General features: G+C 47.0%; 1 pseudogene; it reads left to right on the forward strand.

Moving 5' to 3' along the window:
• The first annotated feature begins 24,406 nt into the window (after window positions 1–24,406).
• LOC100685010 lies at window positions 24,407–24,955 on the forward strand (annotated as a pseudogene).
• The last annotated feature ends 1,219 nt before the right edge of the window (window positions 24,956–26,174 follow it).

The following is a 26,174-nucleotide window of genomic DNA, read 5'->3' on the forward strand; positions in this document are numbered from 1 at the left end:
GCCTCTTTCTGTGCCTAAGAAGACCATAGGTGTGGACATGCTCACAGGACCTTGATGTTTCTAGAATAAGCAGTAGACTCCCATCCCGAACTCAGGCTCAGTAGCTCAGCATTTCCTCCTCAACAGAGCTACAGAATGAGGGTAGGGGAAGAAGCATACATTTTCCTGCCTTTCTCATTCTTTTTTTTTTTTTTTTTTTGCCTTAGTAAGCAGCCTTTTTCTCTTTTTGTCCTAATTAGCTAAAGGTTAGTCTTTCCTCAAAGATCTAGCTTCTGCCTTTTTGAAATCCCCAACTGAGAGGAACAGGGAGAGTCTTGGTCAGAGATGCTCAGGAATTGCCAGGTTCTCTTCTAGAGATAGTAGCTAAAGCTCCAGGTGAGCTGTCCATCTGACTCTGAGATAGCACAGGCTGGCTGTCCAGCAGGACATCGTACTGGCTGCGGATGGGTGAACCGCTCACCTGCATTTAGGGGTGCAGGCTCACATGGCGCCTAGACTCCTAGCAGGGTGATGTGGACCTGGGGGAGTCATCAAGGATGGCAGGAGAACTTCTGGAGTGTTCAATTAATTAACATACAACATATTATTGGTTTCAGAGGTAGAATTTAGGGATTTATCAGTCTTATATAACACCCAGTGCTCATGACATCACATGCCCTCTTAATGCCCGTCACCCAGTTATGCCATCCCCCACCCCATCTCCCCAGCAACCCTCAGTTTGTTTCCTATTATTAAGATGGTTTGCCTCCCTCTCTAATTTCATCTTGTTTTATTTTTCCCCTCCCTTCTCCTATGATCCTCTGTGTCGTTTCTTAAATTTCACATATAATATGATAATTGTCTTTCTCTGATTGACTTATTTCACTCAGCATAACACCCTATAGTTCCAACCACACCGTTGCAAATGATAAGATCTCATTTTTTGATGGCTAATGTTCCATTTTGTATATATATAAAGAAGATGTGGTATATATATCATTCATCTCTCAATGGACATCTGGTAAGAGCCCCTTTGTTATTGAGGGCCAGTGACTTCCTCTGAATAAATTTAGTAGTTTCTGAAGTCACATGACCTCTGTCAGATGCAGCAGGACCACCTAAGGCACCCAAGTTGTTATTTTGGGAGTGACTGACAATCAGGATGAGTTACATAATTTTTAGGAGTCCGTGCACATGGATCTTGGCGTCCTTTGAGCCAAATCATGCAAAATTACAAGATGGGAAGAGCAGAGTGCTGAACCAGGCATGTGTCCTTCTGAGTGCGGAACTCCTGCCGCTGAACAGGCTGTGCCCTGTGACACCAGCCTGTCACCAAAGGTTGGAAAGGGGTTTTTTTTGCCTCTCTTCAAATGCTTCCATCACCTGCTCATTCCCTCGGGAAGCATTCCTCTGGGGACTGCTCAGGGAACTAAGCAGGTGTATTGACAGACAGATGGACACAGCTAAGACCCATTCCCCTCCTGCTCTAGGTCTCCAACAGGCCCTCACAGGTGCCTGACTCCTAATCTCTTGACTTTGCTTGTTTCCACAAACATAGAACCCTAAGTCCACGGACCTGTATAGTACAGGCTGAGACAGGACAGCACAAACTGCCAGAAGTGCCTCCAGCAACTCCAACATTTTTATGGAATCAAACTCAGTTTCCTCCTGAGCCTGCATTTAACTGTTACACGTGTACATTTTAATGAAATACAATCTTTTTAATACGTGATTAATTTTTCCTTTACTAATAAAAATATTTTAAAGCCCTTAATTCATAAGAAGGCTTTCAGTATTGACAAAAGTTTGGGATTCTTTCTCAGCTATGACTTGAGTTCCATCTAGAACATACATCCGGGGATGAGAGCTCCCGCTTTTGCAATCAAATTCCTCTGGTCAGGGAGAGCCAATTCTGTTCTTCCCAGTTGGCATGGGAGCCCAGACCTTGACTGCACGTAGGTCAGATGCACTCCTCAAAGCTGCTTTTGAAAACACATCTGAATTAGATTTTCAGCCAGCACCCTCCATCAAGGTCCTCCCTGTGGGAAGCCATAGGCTTGTTCACATGAAGCTTCCATCACCCAACACTTTTCTGTTTTTTGTGTTTTTTTTTTCTGTAGGAACAGTTTTTTGTTTGTTTGTTTGTTTTTGTTTTTGTTTTTTTATTGGAGTTCAATTTGCCAACATATAGCATAACACCCACTGCTCATCCCATCAAGTGCCCCCCTCAGTGCCCGTCACCCAGTCACCCCCACCCCCCGCCCACCTCCCTTTCCACCACCCCTTGTTCATTTCCCAGAGTTAGGAGTCTCTCATTCAGCACTTTTTTGAATTATATTTTGGAAAGTGCCTCACTGTGGCCTCTCTCATCAGTATCCTGAATAGTGGCCAATTGTCCTCTGAAGGTAGATTCGCTTTCTGGAAACAATCTAGCGTTGTTTACAGTCAAACTGTAAACCAAAGAAGGGCCAGGAATAAGATGCATGTCTACTCCCAGCCAGCTGGTGTTTTTGTGGGCCATCCTGGGATTCTGGGGGGAATTTAGAAAGGATAGATCCAGATCATTTCTGGGCAGGTGCCTTCAGGGCTTGGTTAGAATAAGTTTCTATCGCCCAGGGGGCTTCTCTGAAGAAAACAGCATTTGCTTTATTACATACATTTAGGGTGTGGTTGTAAATAAGTTCTAATTCTCTTAGTCTATAATAATATTTCATATGTGTAAAGAAGATTTAACTTTCATATTCTTTGCAGAACAAGTTAAAGCTACTTAAAAAATTTTTTTTCCCTCTCAATATACAAACCAAACAAAGAAACTTAAACTATGACAGACTAGGAATCCTTTTTTTTTCTTCTTCTTTTTTTTTTTTTTTTTTAGGACAAGTAACTTTCTCATAGCAAATTTGGTAATTTCTGAAATCCCATGAGCTTTTTCCATGTCAGATCATATTTCTTCAGATCGATGTTGACCATCTTATAAAGTCAAGAGCAACATTCTCACAGTTCTGGCATCTTTCCATCTGGGGCTTAGGATGTTCTCAGTTCCTTTAATCTACTGTGGGTGGGCAGGCAAGGGTGTGGGGAAATTGCTAAAGAGGAAAAGAAGGATTATCCTAAAGCCAGTCCTGGAAGCCTGGCCTGAAAAGCACAAAATCAAGCCCTGGGTTTTCGCTTTCCTTTGCAGAGATTGTACCTATGTAAGCAAGACCTCACAGAGCTGTCTCTGACCCCATCCGTCTTGTACACAGGGGCAAGTGGGGAGCCCAGAAACCCCAGAGATCTCTGGGGAGGTTGAGGGAGGCAGCCCTGCACATTGAGCTTGCCATGTAACAGCCTGAGCCTGCCAGGCAGCTTGACACGTGGGCCAGGATATGAACAACAATCAGGGCTTTTGCCAACTGACTAGCCAAATGATGGGGACAGAGGGGACAGACACTAGCCACTCATGTAAAAAGTTATTAATCACCAGGAACTTGCTGAAGCCTGTCCTCTGCCCCATCTCACAATGGTCTTGGCTACTTTCTGCGCCCAGACTCGTGGCTGGCTGTTCTAAGGCCTGTGCCAGGTATAGGTGGAAGGCCCAGAAAAGTTCAAGGTCTTGGACTGGCTGGAGCATTAACCCCAAAGTGGGCAGCAATCACTGGCTCAGGAGGCCACAGGCAGTGGTGCAGGAGAGCATCGAGTGCAGGCTGCTTCTGAAGGGCACGTGCCTCTCCCGTCACAGGCATCATTAATTTACGTGAAGGCATTTTTCTGGCAGATGACAGGGAAGTGTCTTAGGAAAGGGGCACCTTTTTCTAATTTGTGCCAAGACCCTATATAGGCTAGTAGCAATTCTGGTTTTGGCCACGGATCACCAGGTAGCAGAGAAGCCAAGAAGAAACACACCACTTCCCGAGACTAGGTAAGACCAGGAGAAGAAGGGAAATGCAAGCTGACCTGCTTTGCTCCTGTTGTCACCTCTGTTATAATAGCTTGGCGGGTGTATTCATTAGAAATTAAACTCAGGGATCCCTGGGTGGCGCAGTGGTTTGGCGCCTGCCTTTGGCCCAGGGCGTGATCCTGGAGACCTGGGGTCAAATCCCACATCGGGCTCCCGGTGCATGGAGCCTGCTTCTCCCTCTGCCTATGTCTCTGCCCCTCTCTCTTTCTCTCTCTGTGACTATCATAAATTAAAAAAAAAGAAAAAGAAAAAAGAAAAAAAAAAAGGAAATTAAACTCAGCCTACAGTTAAGAGAGATAAAAAAAATAATAGCAACTCAATGAGAGGAGGGTTTATTCTCCCACATGGAAGACAGAAAGTGGCCAGTCCAGGGCTAATGTGGTAGCTCCTTGAGGTCACCAGGGACTAACCAGCCCAGACCAACACTCTTGCCAGCTGGGAACCAAAGCCTTCCCAACACCTACCACTGCAGGCTGCCTTATCCTCAGCAGTTTATACATATTTCCTCATGTTAGAGATGCCCCAGGAGATGGGTGTGATACTAACACTCATCTTGCATGTGAAGAAATGAAGACACAGATGGCTCAGGGAACCTGGATTAATCCAGAGAACACCTATCAGCTTATGTCTTTCTGCTCTACCCTCCACAGCACATGACCCTTATTCAGAGTCACCTGTGGTTCCAGCCATCCTATCCACATCCCAGAAAGGGGGAAATGGGAATCGTAAAGCCCAGCCTAATCATCTCCCTTAAGGGACCTCCTCAGAATTCCCACACAGCACTTCCTCACTGGTCCAATTCAGCTGCAAAGGGAGGTGGGAAGTGTAGTCTTCAAGCTGACCTGAGGGGCCAGAGTCACAGGACTTGGTCCCTGCCCTGGTGCCTGCCAGGCACTAGCCTTTTTCCATTCCTCCCCTGCATTAATTTATCTCCCCTTTTCAGTGCCCACACAGACCATGGCCAAATGATGTGGAGGCCATCCAGCACACAAAACACAGCTAGGGAATCTGTCCCTCTTGAAAAGGTTGGGTTTCCTCTTTTCATGAGCTGGGCAAACTCTTGACCTAGGTAACCAGATTACATGGGAACAAACAAACAAACAAAATAAGAAGAGATATTTATTCATCTGAGTGCTTCTACATGTGCCATTTTTTTTAAAACTCCTCAAGACATATTTCAGAGAGACACAATCACACCCATATAGCATACAGGATGCCAGAAGCAAGTCTGCCCAGAGTCATGCTGGTGGGGTTGGAAATACGATGTAAGGGCAGTCCTGCCTGCAAAGCCTATCCTACAATTGGAGGTTAAAATAAATTCTATCATAGTAACTGATAAGAATTTATTATTTCACCTAGGCTGACAAAACCAGAAATTTTAAAGCCATTGCAAGAATTTTAAATAGTCTTTTTAGTGCACGGAGTAGTACACGACAAATGCAGGGACCCCACAATGACATTTTGTCTTTCTCCTGAAGTCAGTCGATTCTTTTTTTTTTTTTTTTAAGATTTTATTTATTTATTCATGAGAGACACATAAAGAGAGAGGCAGAGACAGGCAGAGGGAGAAGCAGGCTCCATGCAGGGAACCCGACATGGGACTCGATCCTGGGTCTCCAGGATCACACCCTGGGCTGAAGGCAGGCGCTCAACCGATGAGCCACCCAGGGATCCCAGTCAGTAGGTTCTTAAAATTAAAGTGGATATCTAAATGCCTTTATTTTTTGTTTCACTGTCACTTCAGTGGCTGAAACATGAAGGAAATACTTACATGGAGTCATGAATGGAAGGGAAATGTTTGTTATTACTATATTAAGGAAATTAGGTCCCTCGAGTGCTGGCTCAAAAAATATTGACACTCCCAAGAGTTTCTTTTTTGGAGAACTGACCCACATTTACAAATTTCGTATGATCCCTTACTTTCTCACAGCCACACCCTTGCCTCCTGAATCTGGGGGATGTTAGGCCTGTTTATTAAGAAGCCAGGGAAATGGAATAAAGGCTTTTGAGAGGGCGCATACTCTTCCCCTGGTTCCACAGCCAGCCCAGCTCCATTCTCTGGTCTCTAGGACCTCATCTTTTCCTCCCAAAGGGGTGCCCACAGCTGAAGCATCCAGCACTCGGGGGCCAGGAGCACACCTGGCCATGAGCCCCATGCCCACACCTCCAAACTCTGCACTCAAGCCCTTTGTTCTGCCCTAGGGACTCAAACAGCACGTAGTAGGGACAAGAGAACATGTCCTTCCCAACGTGACCAGGTCCATACCTGTGCTCTTCTCTCACCTCTCTGGAGTGCTGGGGCTTTCAACACACAATACTGTCCTTCCTTCTGCTGCTGTCCACTCACCCCCCGACCCCATCCCCTGCTCCCCGTGTGTACTGTCTTCCTCTGTAGTCACCTCCTGGTACCTCCTGCCGGGGAGCCAGTGACACCAGGCCCTCCAAATTTCTCATCCCCTATGTACTCTCTAGTGAATCCAAGTTCCTTGAGCCATCTGTGCTCTGTTCTTTGAGAGGTGCCCCTGCCTCACAGGGTCCTTTCTAGGACAAGGGCACATGTAGGAGATGTTTAGGACAATGGCAGGCCTGCAGAAACAGGTTCCAGGTGTTACCATGAAGGGGCAGGTACTGGGCTGGGAAGAGTTTCACTCTGAGCAAGTTAGGTTGATGTCTGTGAGACTTCCATTTGGAAGCGGCCCATAGGAGATAGGCTTTCCCCAGAAAGAGTGTCCAGGCTGTAGCGATCCTGGAATGAAGGCACGAATGGAGGGATAGCCAGCCCTGACTGTGCACCTTGCCCACAGCATTTCTCTCCCCCATCTCAGTCAAGAGCATCACCATGCACCTGACTTCTCTGGTGAGCACCTAGGAGTGCACCCCTCACCTGCCTCCCACATTTTCTCTATCAACAGACTCCACTGGCTTCCCTAGACCATGGCTGCCACCTGGGTCCCAGCCACTTTCCCTCTTACCCAAACTGATGCAACAATCTCTTCACTTAGCTCCCCACCTCCGCTCCCAAGCCCTCCAATCCATCAATCCATCCCCCTCCCACACAGCTTCTCAAGTCTGAGCCAGATGGTGACATTGTCCTGCTTAAAATTCTCCTGTGATGTCTCACCGAATGCAGCATTAAACCTGAACTCCTTACTCTGGCTGCTTGACAAGGCCCTGCCCATCTCTCCACTCTACTTGGGCTGCTCTACCTGCCCAGCAGCCCCAGCCACACTAGGCTTCAGGGGGTGCCTCGGGGCCTTTGCTCTGGCTGTTCTCTCCATCTGTGCCCTTCCATTCTTCCCCAGCTACATCTCCCACAGCACATTCATGCTCATCCTGTAGCTTTCAACTTATGTGTTGCCCTCTTCACAAGGGGCTTCCCTCATCACTCTATAGTAAAGTAGATCCATTCCCTCCCTCTAATGAACTGAATATATGTGTCCCCAAAATCAATATGTTGAAGCTCTAACCAAAGGTAACTGTATTTGGAGACAGGGCCCCTAGGGAGGTTTTGAAGATTAAAATGAGGTCAGAAGGGTAGAATCTTGATACAATAGGATTATTGTCCTTATAAGAAGAGATGTGAGTGCACTCGGGCCCCACCACAACCCCGCATGAACAAGCTACAGGCCATGTGAGTTCATGGCCAGATGATAGTCCCCCTAAAGCCATGAAAAGAGTCCTCAGAATGAAACCTACCTTGCCCACACCTTGCCCTTGAACTTCCAGCCTCCAGAGCTCTGAGAAATAAGCGTCTATTGTTGAAGCCACCTGGTTTGTGGTATTACGGCAGCACAATATGACTAAGACACCCCATTCTCATTCTCTGCCAATTGTTTACTTCCTTCAAGAAAGGAAGGCCCCATTTATAATCACTGTCACTGCCCATTTATAGAGTCTTTGTCTATTTCCTGCCACTGGAATGTAGCTCTGCAGTCAGCATCACCTGCCCCAGACATACCTCAGGAGCCCGACATCTAATAAGTGGCCACCGAATCAAACAATTCACCAAAAGGCTATATATGTCTAGCCAAAGAGGGAAGGAATGGAATTATTCCCCTGTAACTAGACAAGCATCCCTAACGATGGAATCACAATTCTCAGGAGGGACTCCATATTCACCACTGTCTAAATCACAAGTATTTATCTATTTCTTAGTTAATACCCCACCTTGTCCCAAAATGAATTTAAGTCTAAGTCAGCTATCAAAAGACAGAAAATGGAATGAACAGTAAAAGGGAAGAAGTGATAAGAAAAGCAAGACAGTCACGTACATGACCCCATGTACACTGTGGACATTTGCAAGCAGACCACACTCAGGTTCTGGGTGCCCCAGCAGCCATGGTAAAGAAAGGAGTCCAGGCAGCATCATGATTCAGACTGTCCACTGGACACAAAGATAGTGCTATTTGGAAGACACAGGTCTCACCAGTGCTGACACATGGAGGAACCCCTCCACCCGGTCCTCCCTTAGCACTCCTCCCATAGTGGATGAGTCATGAACGGCATCCTCCAGAAAAGGCACAGGGAAGGCCTTTGGGCAGCTCTTCCTCCCAAGCTGCTCCAAAGCCAACACACACCGCCTCACAGCCCAGGGCCGGACAAGCCGTCCTAAGGGCAGCCACTCAGCGAGATCCATAATACGCCCTGTGCACCTCTAATTTGCTATCTGTGTATCCTGTACCCTCATAATGTAAAACGCCCTCTGGTAAACTCAAAGTGATCTGAGCATGATGCAGCTAATGACACAGCGCTGAAGAGTGTCATGGACAGACGAGGAGTGCAGGATGCTTAACGAAGCTTGGGATGGCCACCGGCACCACTGCAAAAGCACGCAGCCCGAGTTCACGGCAGCTTTTTGACATGTGGCTCCCCTGTCAGCCCAGAAAAGGGCCCCTTTCTTCCCTCTACTCACTGCTGCCAGTAAGACAAAGTCAACCCTTATTCTTATCGACGGCTTAGAATGTGAGACCTTAGCGTGAGCAGTTCAAGCAGAGGTGACAGGTGTGCAGTAGGTACACCTGCGGACGTTGCCGTGGACCAGGCACCACGGGAGCTGGTGAAGTCTGCAGGCGATCAGACTCCTCCCCGCACACAGTCCTGCGCTAAAGATGATCTCCCCAAGAGCACACTTAACAGGCGGTGATGACAATCAGGATTCCTCTTAAGCATTTCAAACACATCCTCTACTTTAATAGCCTGGACCCAACCCAGGAAGAACGCGTGCTCTGCAAACAGTTGGCTGTCCTGGATCTTACTGTGCCCTTGGTTGCTTTTCTGATGTGTCTCCTCTGTCCTCCTGGGGAATTCCTCTGCCGCCTCAGCAGTCCTGGACTCCCACTCGTTGTGTACTTGGCGCTACCGCTCCTGCCTCCTGCTCCGGGCACACCTCCGGGAAGCAGCAGCCTGCAGCAATGCTCAGCAAGCGTCACACACAGTCCCGCGTCCTCGGCACTCCACACACTTACCCAGATACAAGGAGTTTGAAGGGGCCCTAAACGAACCAGTGAGCTAGGATAACCCAACCAACCAAAGGTGTTCACAGCCAGACAGACATGGAAACAAACAGAAATACTGAAGATTTCCTTGACGGCTATTTCTATTTTATTTCAGACTTCCCTAACTTCACGAACCACATGATCCACCCCGTGTCTGCATCTCCTATAGATTGAATTCCAACTGCAGTCAAGCTTCTCATCTACGAATTGGAAAACTATTCTTCAAAAGAAGTCTATTTCTCTGAGATTGTAACATTGCCCATTTGTCCTTTGCTGTCATTCCCTGACATACTATTCATACTACTTCCCTTCTTCTAATAATTTTTTTTCCTAGTCCTTTGAGTACTTGGCCCGCCTGATAGTTTTTCATTCCCTTCCCAAGACACACAATCCGAGTTGGATAGCAGAGAGAGACAAGAGCAGGGTTGCTGAAATTTGACTGCTGGGCTTCATAATTCTGATTCTGCTACTTACTTGCTGTGCAAACTTGGGTGTCTTACTCAAGTTCTCTGTGCCTTGCTTTCCTTGGATTTAAAAGTGAGGCTAATAATGGTACCTCCAGCAGACATGACGGGATGATTAAATGTGTCAATATTCATAAAGCTCCTAGGACCATACAGTATGAAGAATAAGTGTTTGCTACTATCATCAAACTATTTTGCCAAATATATGGTTACAAGCGTGAGCCAGACCAGACTGTTGTCCTCAAGCGGTACATCCTCAAATTAAAGAGACTGACAAGGAAAGAAGCAACTTTAATGCAATTTAGAAATAAAGAAGTCAAGTGAAAAGCCACATGCTGTGGGAACACAAAGGCCGGAGCAGTCAAGTCTACAGGAGAATCTGAGAATGTCCCATGGTGAAATAGCACGAGGGCATAAGGAGGAGTCTGTTGAATTTGGGGTGTATTAGTTATCCATTGTTGCATAGTAATTTAACCCAAAACTTAAGAGGTTCAACAACAAACAGGGAGTATCTCGTGAAATTTCGATGGATCAGGGAGGGACTTAGCTGGATGTTTCTGGCTCAGGGCATCTCCTGAGATTGCAGGCAGATGTCAGCAGGGGCTGCGGTCCCCTGAAAGCCTGAATGGCATGAGAGGATCCACTTCCAACATGATTCGTGCACACCACTGGCAAGTGAATGCTGGCTGTCGGCAGGAGGCAGCAGTCCTTCAAGGGTGGCCCTCTCCAGAAGGGGCTGCTGGAGTGTCCTCTGAAGGTTGTGGTGAGCTTCCCCCAGAGCGAACCATCCACACCATCCAGAGAGCACGGCAAAAGGGGTAACGTCTTGTATGACATAGCCTCAGGCGTCACGTGGTCTTTTCCACAATATGGTTATGCAGGTCATCATGGAGGAGGGAAGATGGAGTCAGGAATCACCCGGGGGCCATCTGGAGGCTGACTCTCACCAAGGTGGAGGGCAAAGCAGACGGCTGTGCTGTGCTCTGCTTGGGAAAGGGTAGATGGGGACCCGGGCGAGACCTTGGGCCACAGGGCCTGTGGTGACCCCATCAGATGTGGCTTTCGCATGAGAGGAAATTACATACTGTCTTAAGGAGATTAAGCTATTCCTAAATGTTGTGAGGTGACAGAGGAAGGAGGAAAATCATCATCGTCATCATCATCGTCGTCGTCGTCATCATCATCTAAGCATTTTTCCCCAGGCTCTGGGAAACGAGCCCCTCTGTAATAGAACCACCTTCCCTGCACTGTGTAAAGCTATGAATCCTTTTCACCAGCTCTCTGAATTTTCACTAATTGGGTCTCCTCTGCCTTGAATCCAGGCTTATGGCAGAAACAGAAACACCGTTTCATTTAGTTATCTGGTATTTCAGCGGGCTCCCTTGTATTTATTTCCTAGCTTCCTTGTAGTAAGGCAGGGTCATGGTGGTTAGTTCTGGCAGAACCATGAGGTCCAGTGACACATACAGAAGAAGCTCACGTGTCTCCAGTCTCTCTCATCCATGCAGAGGCTAAAGAGGCCTCATGTTCTAGATTCTTCTGCCTAAAGAACAAGGTGTTCTTACCAGCCTTGATCCCTGAGGGACTGTGTGGAGCAGAGCATCCTTCTCCTTGGACAGACAGCATTCACAATTGACCAACCCTTGTTCTGTTAAGCTATTGGGATTATGGGAAAATTTGTCACTTCAGCAAAACTTCATCTATCCTAATACTGGAATCCTAGAGGGAATAAACCTTCATTGGCAATTTCGGGGCTCACATGTATATGCTATGGAAGATCGTGCATGTATGTGGAAGGAGTGAAAGGGCACACACCTTTGGGGATGTGTGATTACCTCCCTTGTTACAATTAGAAGCTGAACAAATTAGTAGTGGTTGTCAGTGGCCAAGGAAGATGCAAGGAAGCAATGAATACAAACAATGGCTGATTGAGAGCTAACCATAACTGTCCATTCTATCACCAAAGACACCTTGAGCTTGTCCACTCCTCTCTGTGTCCATGGCTACCTTCTGAGTCCAGGCAACCTGATCTTCTGTGTCATCTACTGCTATAGCCCCAACTGGTCTCACTATTTCTATCACTCAATCCTCCTACCCCAATCTCTTCCCCATGCAGAAGCCAGAGCAACATTCTTAAAATACAGATTTGTTCACATCACTGCTCTGCTGAAATCCTTTGTTAAATACCCAGTGCCCTTGGGCCTGGCCCTGGCCTTTCTCAGTAGCCTTGGATACACTCCTCTAACTTCCCACACTGTGCCCTCCCCCACCTCAGTTTCTCCTACATACCAAATCCCGTCCTCCCCCAGGGTCATCACAGGCACTGCTGGCTCTGCCTGAGACTCTCTCCCCTCCTATGCCTCCCAGAGCACCCTTCAGATGTCAAGTGCCATTATCTCAAAAAAGCTCTCCTTGACCATCACCCTCACCCCATCTAACTAGGTCAGTCACCTTTTGTCAATTCTCAAAGTTTCCTAGACCCATCTTAATCATTACAATTAATTACCAGTTAAAACTGAATAGCTAATTGGATAGCTTACAGTTTCCAGCCTCACCCAGCCCCTACACGTGGAAAGAGGCTGTAGGGGCAGAGTACTATGGAACCTAGCATGAGAGCACAGTAGCCCTCCAAAACACACACACACACACACACACACACACACACACACATGATTTCTGTGCAAAGAGAACAGATAGGCCTTCACATTGAGCAGAATTTCGCTGTGAAGGCACATCTCCATCATCTCCCTCGTGCTCTCAAACCATGTGTCAGAGAGCAAGGCTTAAAGCCTGGGTAGAGGTTGAGGGCACAGTGCACCCGGACATAGTGACAGCACATGCCCCAGCATTCCCTTTCAGGCAGAGAATCTTTCCTCGCCTGCTCCACCTGCCCCAGCAGCCTCAAGTGGTCACAGCTGAGACAGGAACATGCAGACAGTCCTGGGAGAGCCCTGAATTTCAGAGCACTCTGGCACTGAGCTCAAGTCAAGACTCATTTTCCACAGGCATGCTTTATCATTCCCTGGCGGGAGCCAGGTTTCCATACTCATAATTCCCCAGGGAGGAGCAACGTGCCCGGATCCTAACTACACAGTGTGCCTTCATCTTTTTCCTATAAAACAACTCCAAGTACCTGAGTTATGCATTTTATCAGAAACCATGTGCTGGGTAATTTTTAAATATTACCTCCAAAATACATATATATATTGCCAAGAAACCATCAACTGTAAATTACCTCCTGCTCCAAGGGCCACGACATGGTTACTGTCACCATGCAAGTCATTCACATAAAATTCAAAATGTCTCACACTTTATCTTTAAATTTTACAAAATTTATTGATCTTTATAGCCATGAAAGGCAAGATGAAATATATTTTAAGTTCATGTCTTTTATTACTGACCCAACTGACCATGTGAAATGGCTCAGATTTATCATCACATCCAGTTGCCAACATTTATGGCAACTTTTAAACATGTCATTTTACCTTTGACTTCTCATGGTTCAGGCACTTTGGGAGTTTACTAAGTAACTCTGATTTCAGGACCAGAACAAATAAATGGTTTAAGTACTTTTGCAGCCCATTGGAAAGAGAATTTGAAATTCACTTGAGAAGATTGTTAACGTGGGCCACAGAAACCTAGGAAAAGAGCAAGCACTCCCCAAATTTATGTCTCTTTCCATATGGGAATAAAAGGAGACGCTCCCTCTGCCAAGTAGATTCCCACGCTCCCCACTGGGTATCTCTGCTCCATCAGGGAGGCTTAAGACAATAGTATTCAATTGCCCCTCCATTTGCCAAAGTAAAAGTTACTACTGATAAATTGGAAAAGGAAGTTTTGGTGCCCTTAAAAATGTCCTTAGTGCTGTTTATCATTAAGCAAGTATAAACAAAACAGTCATCTCTGTGCATAGACTTCAGCCCCTATTCATTAGAAAAGCAAGAAATGAGTTTTTAAATACCAACATTTATGGAAAAAGGACAAGGACCGATGGGTGACAAATTCAGTATGTTCTAATGTGATCCACGTCAAATGGGGTCAAGGATGCAGAGGCTCAGTGGGGTCACCTTTTGCCCTCCCCTTCTTCAGACCTACGTGTCCAGCCAGCCCGAGTCCTGGGATGTGCTTTGTGAGTTTTTTCCTTTCTCTCTCCCATCTCTTGGCTCAGCATACTCTGCCACCCAAATGACCTCCCTTAACCTTGGTTTTGGGATATGTCATCTCTAAGTTCAAATACCTTGCAGGCTTCTCCCAGCCAGGACCCAGAAGACAGTTTCATCCTGCCAGTCTACAAAGGCAGAAACCATCTCTGTCTATGGATCTCTCTAGTCTTACACCCTGCTTCTATCACACAGTGAACCCACACACACAGCTGCCTCCAGACTTTGCATATGATAGCCTCACAACCAGAATGCCTCCCAGTCCTTAAAATCTCCCCACCTGTCAAGATGGGGAGGGACCCCCAGCCCTCACTGGATGAGATGGCCCTTGCTCCTGTAGACCACACCTGAGGTGTGCTCCAAGGCAGTGCCGCACCACTCTAGGCACCCAGCCTCTCCCCGCCCCATCCTCTGTAACTCGTGTTGGACACTCGGCCTCATACTACATGTTCTGTGTATGGCATCTCCCCTCACGAGACTGTACACCTGAGGGCAGGTACCATGTTCCAGGCACAACTATCCTCCCTAGAATCTAGCCCAATGCTTACATAGGGCAGATACTGAAGAGACCAATTTTGAACAGAACTAAACTTAACCAAAAAATAAAATATTCAGGCCATAAGTTAGGGGGGAAAATGATGCAAACTCATCTACTTCATAAAATACTGTGGAAAGTTTATACATGTTAATGGTTTTTTTTAGGGTCGCTATAGCGTTCATTTCCACTGAAGGTCTGATGATCAGCTGCCAAGGAGGAAATGTCTGGCAACATTTATGGAAGAGGTGGCACATGTCTAAGTGACCGCTCCCTCCCTCCTGCCTCTAATGGACACCTTTTGCATCCCCCCTTCCCTTAACACATAATTCCCTTATGGTTGCATAAGAGGTGGTTGGCTACTTATCTGCAGGACTTCAACAACAATGACACATTTTTGAGGTCCCAGGACCCTTTGGCACATAGAATGAGGAAGTCCTCATTGTCCAATTGGAGAAACTAAGCTAGCCTAATTCTGTGGGCTTAAGAGCATTCATACGTATTTGGGTTTCTAAACCCACTGAATAGAGGCTGGAAAACACTGTCTCTTTCAGGCACAGCCGTTTGTCCCTGAACTGATTCGGCAGCCAATCATTAGTGGCCAGATTCAAAACCCAGTATTCACAGCTCTCTGCTCCACCCCAGGAGGGCCAGTCCTTTGGGAGCAGAGAAGTAAAGCCTCTGTCTTAGTCTGCTTGGCCTGTTATAACAAAACACTACAGACCAGTGGCTTAAATAACAGACATTTATTTCTCACGGTTCTGGAGGCTGGAAGTCCATGATCAAGGTGCCAGCAGGTTCAGTCTGGTGAGAGCTCTCTTCCTGGCTTGCAGACAGCCGCTTTCTCACTGTGTCCTCACATGGCAGAGAGAGGGCTCTAGTCTCTTCCTCTTCTTATAAGAGGCCCCACCCCCATGACCTCATCTAAACCTAATTACTTCCCAGTGGCCCCATTTCCAAGTATCACCACATGGCAGGTTGGGCTTCCACATAAGGATTTTGCAGAGGCATACCCATTCAGAGGGCAACAGCCTTCTTCGACCCTGTGCTCCTCCATCATCTATCAGCAGGGCCTTGAGGCAGAGACACACCTCACAGAGCAAGCTGAAGAGTCAGGATGTCTCCACTTTGATCTGTGAGGGGACCGCAAGCCCGTGAACACACTCCATGGCTTCCTACCTGGTGCAACAGAGGCTCCTAATAACTGAGCACCAAGAGCCCAGACCAAAGCTCTTCCAAGTAGAAATGTGCCAGGAAGAATGAGGGAACAAAAAGAGAAGGGAAGAAAGCCATGAAACAAAAGACTGCTAGGGAAAACAAATTCTTCATGATGCAACTTCAGGAAGTTTATGACTGAGATGGGCACTTGCAAGTAACCTCAGATAGCCCAGAACTGCTCCTTTAAATGTGAGATGCTCATATATGGGAAAGGGCCATCTGGCACCCCTCTTCTAAATGAGCCACCGTTCAGGATAGGAAACTTTGAGATCACCCCCTGAATCACTGTGCTAGGGCTGCTGTAACCAAGTACCGCAGACGGCTGGCTTCGGCAATGGAAATGTATTATCTCTCAGCTCTGGAGGCCGGAAGCCCGGGATCGAGGTGTCAGTCAGTAGGGTTGGCTCCTTCTGAGGGCTGCGAGTCCCTCTCCTCACTCATGGGGGTTTGCTGGCAATCTGCCACATTCCCTGGCTATAGATGCATCTCCCGATCCCCTTGTGTTCACATGGCATTCTCCCTGTGTGTATGTGTGTGAGAGTGTGTGTCCACATTCTCCCTTTTTATAAGGACACAGTCAAACCGGATTAGAATTCACCCTGATAACATCATCTTAAGTGTCTGCAAAGTCCTTATTTCCACACGAGATCACATTCTGAGGGGATCCCTGGGTGGCACAGCGGTTTGGCGCCTGCCTTTGGCCCAGGGCGCGATCCTGGAGACCCGGGATCAAATCCCACGTCGGGCTCCCAGTGCATGGAGCCTGCTTCTCCCTCTGCCTGTGTCTCTGCCTCTCTCTCTCTCTCTCTCTCTCTTCTCTGTGACTATCATAAAAAAAAAAAATTAAAAAAAAATCACATTCTGAGGTATGAGGGGTTAGGGTATCGTCAATATCTTTTGGGTTTAACCCAAACACAAAACATTTACATGGATAGCATCAGTGAACTGGATGAGAGGCACAGATAAAGATGGATGATGAGGGCTCCTCACACCTGGGCACAAGGGAGAAGGGTGTGTGAACAACAGCTGAATAGCACTGGTGAGCTGGGCCTGGGGTGTGAGGATCTACCTTGGTCTTCAACCATGCCAATGCCCCACCCCACCCCCTCCTGCCAAAGTGCAAATACAACAGCTTGGAGGCTCAGAACAAAGCAGACTCCTGAGGGGGAGGGAGATCTCCTAAGGTAACTCAGCCCCCCATGTGTATGCCCTTTAATTAATCTGCCATGAAAAAAGCAAGTATTTTCCTAAAATAATAAAAGATTCAAAAACAACTTCATATTAATACATGTCAAAGACTGCAAGGTTTCTCATTTGTTCTTTCCTTCAGTTTAGAAAACTCCAAGACCCTCTTAGAAGCACAGATTTTCATGTGGCTACCCCATTTCCTTGAGGTCACCCCACTAATTGTCATTAAGCCTGGGGGATACCTGATATTTCATATGGACATCATATAATTCAACCAGCTGCCAAGGGGTGCCAAGAGGTATGGCTCTCCCAATGTTGTCAGACAAGTGTGGGTTATCCCATGAGTCAGCATGAGATGCTCTTCGGTGCACCTTTGCTACTGGAAGGTTTCATTCATTCATTCACTTGTTTAGTATTTACTCAGGATACATATGAGGTGTATTCCTTTATAGGAATGTTTTAAGAAGTACTGCAGATGGGGGGGGTGGGGAGCTTAGACAACAGAAATTTATTGTTGCACAGTTCCAGGAGCCAATAGTCCAAGATCAAGGTGTCGACAGGGTTGGTTTCTTCTGAAAGCCATTTGGGAGAATCTATTTTCCATGCCTCTACCCCAACTACTGGTGATCTGCTTGCCATCTTTGGTGTTCCCTGGTATGCAGAAACATCTCCCCAGTCTCTGCCTTCATCTTTACATGATGTTCTCTTGATACACATGTATGTACCCAGATTTCCCTTCTTCAGAAGGACCAGTCACCCTGGATTAGAGACCCACCTACCTATTAGAGACCCATACCCTACCAGTATGATCTCACTGTAATTATATCTGCAACCATCTTATTTATTTTTTTAAAGATTTTATTTATTTATTCCTGAGAAACACAGAGAGAGAAAGGCAGAGACATAGGCAGAAGGAGAAGCAGGCTTCTTGCAGGGAGCCCAATGTGGGACTTGATCCCAGGACCCTGGGATCACGCCCTGAGCCAAAGGCAGATGCTCAACTGCTGAGCCACTGAAGTGCCCTCCATCTTATTTCTAAATAAGTCACATTCTGATGTAGTAGGACTTAGGATATCAATGTAAAGATTTGGGGGTGGGGGGACACAATTCAACCCATAACACTATGTGTCTGGTCCCACGTTAGCCCCAGAGATTGAGAAATCACTAAGAGCTGGCCCTGGGAATGAAGCAGCTCACCCACAGGGAAACTAATGGCCGTATGCTCCTCTGTTCTCATAGCTGTGACCCCATCAAAATACACATTCAGATGCCCAGGACCTAAAGGATCTACTGTGCACCCTGGGATAACAAAGCACCTTTTTCAACAGGTAATTGGGTAGTGTCAGGGGTGACTTTCAGATTTTGAGGGTCTAAAATTTTAGGCAGTACATCTAAGAGGTGTATAAACCATAGATTGCAAAAGTACAGAGGAAGGACGCACCCAGGTGACCCAGTCTCTCTAATACAGTGAGAGAGATGCTCTAACGGATGATGAACACAGGTAGAGAACCACTCTTCCGGCTGGCAGTGCGGGGGAGGGCTGCCAGGTGAAGCTGGGGAGATTGTACTGGCATTGGTCCCTGAAGAAGAGGCAGGAGAGTGCCAGGGGGACAGGATGGGGACACGCTGGGCAGAAGGAGTGGCTGAGCAGAGACACTGTGAACAAGAGGTCCTGGGTGTGTTTCCGAGAACCTCAATTCCGCACATTGTTCATATGGTTTCTTGTCACCAAGCTGGTGTATGTGGGAAGTGAAAGTGTAAAATACGGTGGTTTCAGAAATAGGGTGTTATTTTGGGTGCACCTAAAAAGTTTGATAGCCTAGCAGATCACTTTACAAGTTAAAAAAATTTTCAGTAAAATAACATAACTAAGTTTCTTAACTTCCGATCATTTCAAAGAGACCCCAAGAGCACTGAAAAGTAAGTGCATTTTTACTCATGTATTCTGAAATTCTCTGACATCTAAAGGACCAAAATTTTAAAAACAAACACACAGACAGTCTAAAATTTAATCTGTATGGTATATTAAAAGGGAAAAACCTGAGGTGCCTGGGTAGCTCGGTGGGTTAAGTATCTGTATTCGGCTCATATCATAAGCTCAGGGTCCTGGATTGAGCCCCATATCAGGCTCCCTGCTCAGTGGGGAATCTGCTTGTCCCTCCGCTGCCCCTCACCCCTGCTCATTCTCTCTCTTTCAAATAAATACATAAATCTTAAAAGGGGGGGGGGAACCTCTCTTCAACCTTCTTTCTCTCTTCCTCTTACATAGATTTGGTGGGATTTCTTGAGGTGTTGACGGGCTTCTTCTGCTCCCAAGATCTTCTCCCGTGTCATGTAACAGGATCATTCCATGTTCCCTGCTTCAGCCAGACATCACTTAGCAGAGCTTTGACTGCAAGCTCAGGCCCTGGGATAAGACCAGAGCTCTGGAGGAATGTGTGACCTTACAAAGTAAGTCTCCAGTTTCAGCTGCACAGTGCTCTCCTGAGCAGAATGGGGAGGGGGTGGGTCCTGGGAAGGCCCTGTGCCCCAAGTGTGTCCCATCCTCACTTTGCCTTTTCAGTGATCAATAAGCAGGAGGATAATCTCAGATCCCAAGCTGAAACCCACAATGGGGCAAAACCCCTAAATTCCTCAGGAGAGGTGAGCAGAAAAAATACCTATTTAATGGCTCAGAAGTAGCAAGCCAGACCCGAGTTCACCTGACTTCCTCCTAGGATGGGTGGGCTCCTAAGAGCTTCTCAGGCCCAGAGAGAGCAGGCTTGAAGCAGAGTCAGGATCAAGCAAGAACAAGAGACAACAGCAGTGACCAGCAGGACCCGATGACCAAGAGCTGGCAAGAAAGCATCTGAAACACTCAAGTGGAGAGATGCTGGCAGCCAGCCTGGCCCCTTGCACTGATCGCATCCTCAGGAAAGGCAAAGGATGCCAACTGACCAAGAATAAGCTTCTCTGCCTGTGCAGAATGGAAGCCTAAGAAATTAAATTATGTTAAAGAAAAACCAAGGTGTATCTCTTGCCTGTTGACTCCTGGGCCTGGGGCCAAAGCCTGCCTCCAGGACATGGGCCTCGCTGAGTTGTGGTGGCCTCTTTTTAGTCATCCAGGTAAAGGGAAGGGCAGAGGTGCAGCAATTCATGGTAGGTAACTCAGCCTGCCTTTAACTGAACAGTCAAGGAAGAGTGGAAGGGAAGAAGGAGAGGCAAAGTTTTGAAGACAAAACATAAAAGCAGTAAGCAAAGACCAGTTTATAGGAGCTGTCCCACCATCTTGTCCCATGACAACCCCTGAGGGTCATGATGCTGGGCCTCCCTAGGGAACCACTGCTTCTCCCTCCACCTCAACATTGTGTGGTCTGCAATTAAAGTGAGCCACCATCAGCCAAGAGCTCAGGTACTTCTAAGTGTTTAGCAGAGTACCATGTGGTGACTTGTTGGAAAGGACAACAGTGGCCTTGTTGAGCAGGGCTACTGAACAGCTCATAGGAGTACAAGAAGTGTGAGTGCCACCAAAGCTTCTGCAGGCCTTGGGGCTGCTCTTTCCCACCTGGGAACCCAGTCTGGCCTTTTGGCATGAGTGCACATTATCCCTTCTCAGATTGACCAGGTGGAGAGGAGGCTTCCTGATGGCTATCCCCACAACCATCCAGAGGGAGTGCCAGCCTCATAGCCCACTGTTCCCTGCAACTCAGGCCCATCCCACCTGTATCAGTCACCTTCTAGATGACCCTGAGGAGAAGGCCAAAGAAGGCATTAAAGCCTAAGCCTTGGCCTCCCTAAACCTCCAACTCAGCCCTGAACTTCCAACAACTCAGACTTCTTGCAGGCAGAAAAAGCAAGGTTTCTTATAAAGTTCTGCCTTTTGGGTTTTCCATTATTTGCAGCCTACCCAAGCCCTGACTACTCTGGTCTTCAAGTGGGGTATGTGGACGGGACTTTGGAGACACCCACCCTTCTCTCCAGCTCCCAGAACACAGGCTCTTCATGCGACAACATAGAAGGCACCCAGCATTATGAAACCATGGCCACACAGGCCTGCTGTCAAAGGAAGAGAGTCAGGAAAGACCTGTGCATGAGGCCACACTCAGCTCCCTCATCCTGAATTCCATTTCCTGACTCACACCCTTGATTCAAGTCATCTGGTTATCATGAGCTCCAGGTTAATGGACCCCCCACCCCGCTCCAAGAACGTTCCTTATTTAGGAGACAATATACATGCTGGTTCTATGAAAGGTTTCAGGTCTCCAGGGCTCTGGATTCTTGTGCCTTCTTAACTACAACACTATGATCAAGAGAATTAGTGTTGCCAAGAAGTTGTTTCTATATTGAAGCTCCAACAAACCCAGGTTACATGAGGTGGCATGTTTCCAATAAGCCTCAACCAGACCTGTTTCAACATGGGGTGCCATGAATCAACATCATCACAATGTCAACCAGAACACAAATGCTTGCAAAAATTCAGAGTCCCTCCTCTTGATGCTTATCATCATCCCAAGGGAGGAGGAAATAGAAGGTAGGAAAATCTGTTCTATTCTAATCTAATCTATTCTAGAAGAGGAAAAAATAATTTCCTGGACAGGAGCATGGCCTGATCAAAGTAAGCAGATCAAAGAAATACTGTATTTACTGATTTTAAGAAATCATTTTAGTTGCCACATTTCTAAGGAATGTCAATGTTCCCTGAGTGTGATCAGCAACATACTTGGCCAGACATGGAAGGCTGAGAACGTGTGCTATGTATAGAACACACTCAACTTTAGCTCCTTGTGTAAGCAGGTCATCAAGAGAGGATGCCTGTTGGTACTTTCAAAATTTTTCAGGACTCTGAAAGAGACTGAAGTTGAATATCTGTCAGAATGATTAGAGCAAACTTCGCAAAGCACTGCTAAGTGGAGTGCATATGTCATTTTAAGCAGAGGGTCTCCAAATCTGTAGGTCTTTTTTTATTGGCCTGTATTCCTCAATTCTAGACTTTTCCAGTGTACAGGTTATAATTCATCCAAAATTCACTTACATGGGGACCCCAGCGTGGACCCCTCTCTTGCTGTGACCGGATGCAGCCTTCAAGGCATACCCCCAAATAGAATCAATATCACAAATGATAAAAAAATTTTTAAAGATTTTATTTATTTATTAATGAGATAGAGAGAGAGAGAGAGAGCAGCAGAAACACAGGCAGAGGGAGAAGCAGGCTCCATGCAGGGAGCCTGACGTGGGACTTGATCCCGGGTCTCCAGGATCAGGCCCTGGGCTGAAGGCAGCGCTAAACCGCTGAGCTACCTGGGCTGCCCTACAAACGATAAATTAATAAGAAGTGAAAATTTAGTTGAAGAGTATGAGGAATCAAGAGAAAGGGTCCATCACATATCACCCAAGGAAAAAGCACGAGCCAGTGCAGTATCAGGCTCAGGGGGGAGAATCTGTGCCATGGGACCGGCTCTCCTGGTATGTGCGACAACCCCTAAGATTGTAAAAAGGACATGTATGAAGCAGAAAGAGGAGATGGCCAACAGGAGGAGAGGTCTGAAAAGACACTGATTCTGCTGCTCCCCATCTATCCACGACACCAAAGTCTCCTGCCAAATAATTTGGCTCACAAACATCCATCGTGGGAGGAGCTCTGGGGATTAAAATGCAAATAAACAATCAAAACCAAGTACCTCAAGTACCAAAAGACAAGCTCACTACGCAGCAAATGGGTGTGAGGACCACTGATATCCTGAAAAAGGCAACTTGGCCAATCACTACTTCCACAGTGACCCTCTTGGAGATTTCACAGGCAGTGTGCACTTGGTCCACTGCTGCTAAGGCTTCTGCTTGTGTGGCCTTTAGGAATGTATAGATGAGCAAAACACTTTCTGGATTTTTAGAGAGAATTTGAGGCTAGTCTCAGAATCAAAGCTGTGGTAAAGACGATCTTTCTTTTTACCCAGGTATTAACAGACTCTGTTAGGCAATGTGGGTACCGCTAGGTTCACATTTTCTAAGGACACCAAGAGAAGGGAGCCTGAGGCTGCTTTCATAGGGAGGCTGCCAGCTAGCTCCATGGCGCCACCCACCCAAGCTAATACTTATTTCAGATGACTAATTAATGGTTTTAAGCCCTTCGTTTAAAACCACCATGTCGAATTTATGTAGCACCCACCTTCCTGCAAAGGCCTCCTGAAAGTCTTGAGAATTCTCCTCCTTTGCGTTTTCCCCCCATCATGGGGTTCAGGCCTGTGCAAACCACCACAGCCACACATTAGTGGTTCTTGCCTCCAGCCTTCCTCTGCCCCTGATAGGTAAGAAAACATTGCTTCGGGGCCTCTGCAAGGTTATTACCTCCTCTGGTATACTTTGGGACACCAGCCCTCCCACCCCACCCAAAACAAGCCCAATACTCTGCCAGCCACATCCTCCAAAACTCTCAGGTGTCAGCAGGAATCCCTTATCCCCAGGATACCAGGTGGTGGCTCCCCTGACTGGCTCAGTTTCCCCCATCAGAGCACTCTGCATTGCAATCATGCTGTGGTGCATTTGTTCAGAGTATGTATCCACTTCCTGTTGCTGCTGTAACAGATCACTATAAACATAATGGCTGAAAACAACACAAATTTATTCTCTTCCAGTTCTGAAAGTCAGAAATCCAGATCCTACAGGACTACAGGCATCAGAGGTATTGGAGGGCTGGTTCCCACTAGATCCTCCAGAGGGGAATGTGTTCCTTGCCTCCTCCAGCTTCCAGACGAGGCCAGCACTCCACGCCTTGTGGCCACATCTCTCCCATCCCTGCCTCTGCTGTCACATTGCCTTCTCCTCCTCTGATCACCTGCCTCTCTCTTTTATCAGGACCACTGTGAATATATCAGGCCCATTCAGATGATCCAGAATCATCTCTCTATCTCAAGGTCCTGAACTTAATTCTATCTGCAAAATCCATTTTGCTGTGTACAATAACATTCACGGGTTCCAGGGATCAGGATGTGGACAACCCCGGGGGCCATTGCCCCACCGCACAGTGTTGTCCTTCCCTGTAGGATGAGTAGTAACGGTCAAAATGTAGCTGGTTGAGCTTGTACTCCAGGGGGGGAGCACACTGCCCAATACACTGCTCAGTGAATAAGGAAATGAGCCAAGGAGCAAATGGGCAAAACAGTTCTTCTCTCACCTCCTCCAGGCCTCCTCTTGACTCTTATTTGCTTGTCTATTCTCTTTCCCTCTTGTTTATCTGTTCATGTATTTATTCCCTTTATAAACCCTTATTTACATGTGTACTTATATGCTATTTATCCCCCCTCCCCTTCTCAGTCCCACTTCTTCCTCACACATGCATCGGGAGTCCAGTGCACGACTTTGTCAACATCCATCCTCAGCCTGTCCCCTGTCTCAGCTCATTTTGGTGAAGGAAATGCCCAGATTTCCTTCAGCTCTCACCTCTCCCCTGATCCATGACAGATTTAAAATGGACAAGAAAGAGGGTTTTCAGGAAACACGGATGTGGTGGTGACTGTTGGAGTTTAAGCACCTTTGTGACGGTCTCCAGGTGCCCTGTGAGAAGAAAGAGGAGGGTGCCGTTGGAATCATCTTCTTCAATGCCACCATCCTTCTCTTCTCCCTTACCCTCAGGACCAGACAGTATTACTAGATCTTCCCCTTCCCCAATGTCTTAAATCGCTTCCCGGGAGATAAGTGCATTCTTTACTGGTTTGCTGGTTCGTCAGGTCCCCAGAGTGAACATTTCCTACAGGACTCGGTAGGTAGCTAAGGCAGTGCCGGGGAAATTACAGCCACTGCTGGAAGGGCTGAAGCAGCTTAGCACATCTGCAGCAAACCAACCACTTTGTATCTTTAAGCTCCAGCAACATCTTTGGGATCAGTAATTTTGAGAGTTGGCTGAGCAGGAGTGCAATGAATCTGTCAGGTAGCTGGAGGTCAGTGAGCCAGACTTCATGGCAAGGTTTTACCAAGCTGTGACCACTACAGCTGGTAAAGACTGATGGACATTGGACAGCTGGGTGGCTCAGTGGTTGAGCATCTGCCTTTGGCTCAGGGAGTGATCCCAGAATCCTGGGGTGGAGTCACACATCAGGCTCCCTGCAGGGAGCCTGCTTCTCCCTCTGCCTATGTCTCTGCCTCTCTCTGTGTGTCTCTCATGAATAAATAAAAAATCTCAAAAAAAAAAAAAAAGAAGACTGATGGACAGGACATTAAAATCAAAGAAGATAATCACAGCTGATGGAGGCACAACTTTACTGTGAGAACTTCAAATGCATCACTTAAAGGTCTAGGGGCAGTATTCTGATCACCTGGTCGGACTTGTTGACCAATATAGGCTTGATTATTTCTTAGGGGGAGGGAGGAGAGACAGGGAGAGGGAAAGAGAGACTCTTAAGCAGTCTCCATGTCCAGCCCTGAGCCTGTCTTGGGGCTTGATCTTACAATCCTGAGATCATGATCTGAGCCGAAAACAGGAGTCAAACGCTTAACCGACTGAGCCACCCGGGCTCCAAGGCTTGGTTATTTCAATGTTAACAGCCTATCAACTGGACTGCTCTGTAAATATTTTTCATCTAAGTAAATCCAGATTAGCAGCCTGCCTCCTAGCTTACTCCTTTCTACATGTCAGACCCTCAAGAATTCTGTGGCTTCTTTTTGCAAGTGTAACCAGAAGGAACCTACAAGTTATAACTCAACTATATTGCTGGCCCATGGGGCTTGATGATGATCAAATTATAAAAAATTGAACCAAAAGACCAGCTACAGGGATCCCTGGGTGGCGCAGCGGTTTGGCGCCTGCCTTTGGCCCAGGGCGCGATCCTGGAGACCCGGGATCGAATCCCACGTCGGGCTCCCGGTGCATGGAGCCTGCTTTTCCCTCTGCCTATGTCTCTGCCTCTCTCTCTCTCTCTATGTTACTATCATAAATAAATAAAAATTAAAAAAAAAAGAATGAATCTTCAGAAAAAATGAAATAAAATGGACAAGAAGGATCACCGTGTGTTCCCTCCAGCATACTCTTCCTGGCTCTCCCCGCCCTTCCCTATCCAGGAGCCTCTCGACAACTTGGCAAGTTGTAAAGCACCAACAGGGACACACACCACTTCTGTCCATAGACACACAAGTGAACTCTGCCCAGTGGCCACTGTTGGTTCTGCATCTGCTTGCAAGTTGACCTCAGCATTCCAACCTGCCTCGGTCTGTCTGTACGCTATTTTT

The sequence above is a fragment of the Canis lupus genome, chromosome 17, assembly GCF_011100685.1.
Source record: "Canis lupus familiaris isolate Mischka breed German Shepherd chromosome 17, alternate assembly UU_Cfam_GSD_1.0, whole genome shotgun sequence".
Taxonomy (NCBI): domain Eukaryota; kingdom Metazoa; phylum Chordata; class Mammalia; order Carnivora; family Canidae; genus Canis; species Canis lupus.